Source organism: Glycine max, chromosome 2 (genome assembly GCF_000004515.6).
Source record: "Glycine max cultivar Williams 82 chromosome 2, Glycine_max_v4.0, whole genome shotgun sequence".
Lineage (NCBI taxonomy): Eukaryota > Viridiplantae > Streptophyta > Magnoliopsida > Fabales > Fabaceae > Glycine > Glycine max.
Window position 1 is genome coordinate 13,978,482 of NC_016089.4, and position 4,359 is coordinate 13,982,840.

Sequence of the window (4,359 nt, forward strand, 5' to 3'; positions counted from 1 at the left end):
AGATCAACTAACTGATAAATTAATAGCCTCTTGGTCTCTTGCCTTGTGTAGTCTATGTCATTTTCAAATTGGCATTTGAATCTTACATTTCTCAACTAGTATCCTACACTTCTCATTTTATTTTTTAGACAAAATTAATTCTTTCTCAAAAAATTCTATTCTAAAATGGTCATTCTAAAATAATTTCTTATTCTAGGATAACTATTTAGGAATATAATTTTTACCTTTAAAATAATTATTATAAAATAAGTTTATAGAGAACTTATTTCTATTCTAGAATAACTATTCAGATAGATAAAAATTAACTTTCAAAATAACTATTCCAAGAGTAGGATGATATCCGTGCTCCTATCCCATTTACCTTCATTACAACCTCACTCACCAAAATCAACAACAACCCCAATCCCCATCTTTTATGCCATGAATCCACATTCTCCGTTCCTTGTTCCCTTTACGCTTACATTATTAAATCAGATATATAAATGCGTTGGTGGAGGCACAGTGGTGTTGGATTGTTGGTGGGTGAGGCGCGGTGGTGGCGAAGGGAGTTGTTGTTGGTCGATGCAAGTCATCCATGGATGGGAAGGGAGATGCTAAGACATAAGTTATTTTGGAATATTTTTGTCCACTCAAATAAAATATGGAAAATACACCAATACAAGTTAGAAGGCACAAGATTCAAATGCCCCTCAAACTTTGTTGCTCTAATATATGAGTCCAACATTTGGCAATTTAACCCAAAGGAGGAAAAAATAATCTTCAGTCAGTTCCAGACTTTTTATATTACTTCTATAATTTCAAATGGTTGGACAAATTTTCCTTATCCTTATAATAGTGATTAGTGAACAAACCTACCATTGAGTGTTTTAATTTGACTCAATTATCGATTTGGTCCTTTTATTTATTTAGAATGTTTAATTAGATATTTTTATTTCTAAAAGTTTTAATTAAATTTTTTATTTTTTTTCTTAAAATAAAATATCTCAATGAAATCCTTTATTTTTCAAAAATATCTCAATGTCATCCTTTCTGTCTAAGCGAGACTAATGATGACATGACCTTAAGTTACAAATTTTGGAGAAAAGAATCTTATTGAGACATTTAAAAAAAAAAAAGACCTGATTGCAACTTTCACAAAATTAAAGATTTTGAATTAAGAAGTTGAGGAAAGATTTTGGCCTGCACAAGTAGAAGTGAAGAAGGAAGAAAAATTCATAAATACATTTTTAGAGGTTTTTAGTCATCAATATAACATCAAATTTTCATGGACAGAAGGATTATTTGAATCTATAACATCACATTTTTAGACTATTGAAACCCTAAATTCTAGGCCATCTCGACTCTCAAGACTCATCAGCGCCACTGCTCACTCCTCGTTGGCCTCAGTGTACTCCTTGCTCAAACATAATCAATGTCTTCATGCTTTCATATTGACGAATATGATTCTCAAACTTAATTGAATGTTTATTCTTCTCTTTAAGAATTCATTTTTTGTTTCTTAAGATTAAAAAAAGACTAAATTTGCATGTTTTTTAAAATTTTGAAGACTATGTTTTTTAAAATTTTGAAGACTAAATTTATCAATATAAAAATACAAGAAACTTAATTACATTTAATAAAAATTTAAAGACTAAACATATATTTTTCCTTAAAAAACTATATTTTTCAGGGAATGTTTTTAATTTTTTTTTTAAATTAACAAATGTTGCCATGTATTAATGACATTCATAAGTATGCTAAGATTCAATCATTCTTCTGACAAGATATTAAAGAAGTTGTAAACTTGTAAGAGCCACAAATGTATACTAAAGTTATTCAGGTATCCGTCAACTCTACCTGATTCTACAAAAAATATCTGTATAACATACTTTTCCCTTCTTTTCTTTCTTTCTTTTTTTCTTTTTTTATGATTGAACTGCAGAGCATACCCCACCAAAAGAAGGAATTTCATTATCAATTCCGAAATAAAAATAATGTCCCATTTATCTCAGCTATCAAGGAAAATAATTAATCAACGGCAACCAGTCCGATTAAGATTAATTGGGTCATTTTTTTTAAAATAAGATCTCAAATTAAATTTTATAAATAAAAATATAATTAAATTTTTTTTATATTAAAAATAGTCAATTCAACTAAGGTTACTCATAAATTTTATCAATAAATATATAATATTTATTTTTTTATTAAACTAAAAATCATATAATTTACTCTGATTTCTTTTAAAAGTTAAACAATTAAAAATAAAAATAGTGTCACAATTATTTAAAAAGTATAATATTTAACATTTTTTTGAATTATCATAAATTTTTGTAAAATATTTAATAATTTTATTCAATTCAGTATTACTCATACTAACCTTCAATATAATAATGTAACAATTAAATTCTCAATGTAATTTTTCTTCTTAAGAAGAGTTAACATATCAATAAAGACCAGGTGTTTTCCATCACGCCATTGAAATCAAAGTTCTTGAGATTTGCATTCCATGGAAACTGAAAACTGCACATCATTGAACAAAACAGACAAGAAAATAATAAGGATATTGGTTCTCGCCAACGCCATGATACTGACATTCCATCTGAACTCAATCTATTTGATAATAAGGATTTATCATACTTTGTGTTTCTTTTACTGGATTCAAAGTTCATGCATCATGATTTGTTCTAATTAAATTATGTTATTTTCTCCCCAATATCCAAGCAAATAATTGTTATTTTGAGTGAGACAATATTTAGTTTTATGGGTAACTTGAGCCCGATACGACCAAAATATTACATAAATTAGTGTTTTAGTATGTATGTGTATTTTATATAATTAAAATTTATAATAAATAAATATTTAAAAAAATATAATTATATTATAGTTAAAAAATTAATAAATATTTTAAATATAGGAAATATCTTTCATATTTATGTAAAATAATTTATATTATGATACAAGATTATTTTTATCTATTGATATTTAAAAAAAAGTTGTCAAATTTAATTTAAAAATAAAGATGAAATTAACTATATTACTGATAGAAGGTTTTTCTTTTCTATTAATTATGTACACTTACCAGGATAAAGAAGTTAAAAAACTAATAAATTATGGATAAATTATTCATCTTATAAAAATATTCAACACTTTAATTTTAAATAATATAAAGCATTCCGTAAAGTTTTTTAATACTATTCGCTAAGAAAAGCGAAGGCGTTAAGTTCCTTAGTGATAATTAATTAAGGAAATATAAAAAAATTATTGGAAATGAAACTATTTTTTTATGAATAAATTTATTGTATAATTAATTAAGTCATTCATTACTTAACCTTTAAGGTAATTATAAACATTTAATAAAACATATTAAATGTTTTTTAACCAGTACTTTAAAGACATCCATTAACAAGGGCTTTAATAAAAATAGTTTCATTATAACACTGATTTACTTTAAAGTTAATTAAACTATTTTCTTTTGATGTTACTCTTTCAATATTTAATATGTTAAAATGACTAAGCAATAGTGTAGAATTGTATATAAACATGTATAAACAATATAGTTTTGACATGATTTTTTATTTAAATTTCCATGAAAATAAATCTAATTTTATATACTAAAAACAATCTAGGATTGAATGATAATTTGTAATTGAATGTTAATATAATCTTTTGTATAGTATTCATACATACATTATTTTCATTTTTATCATACATAACAATCTATACTTACATGATGATGTAAAATATTTTATATTTTTAGTGTATTTAAATTAAATTAATTTATTATACTATTATTTTAGGCATATTAAATGAGAAAACTGGTATTTTAATAATATGTATATTTGATCTAATGATGTCTAACTCATTTGATAGAGTAAAAGATGTGAATTATTATAAATTTTTTGATATATATTATCAACTTTTATAGATAAAAAACTATATATGTTTAAAAATTTCTTATATATAACACTATCTAAATAAAATCTATTACATCAAATTTATTCTTTAAACATTTTTTTGTCTATACTATATATCAATTAATTCATATATTCTAATTACAATAATTAATTCAACAAAACCAGTAAAAAAAAACAATTCAATAAAACCAGATTTAGCTGAAATTTATCAAATTTATCCATTTGCACATGTGAACTGAGATTATGTCAATTTTCAAGAAATCGCTCAAAAACACGAAGAAATCGTTAGAAATTTACGAAAAACCACTTGGAACCTTCAAAAGAACAAGTTAAACACCTAAGAATTACTCAAAAAACATGAAAAAAATGCTAGAATTTTGTGAAAACCCCACGGAATTTTGATTAATTTAGTTGAGACTATTTTAAATACTTTTTATAAATAAAACTAATAAACATTAATGAATTA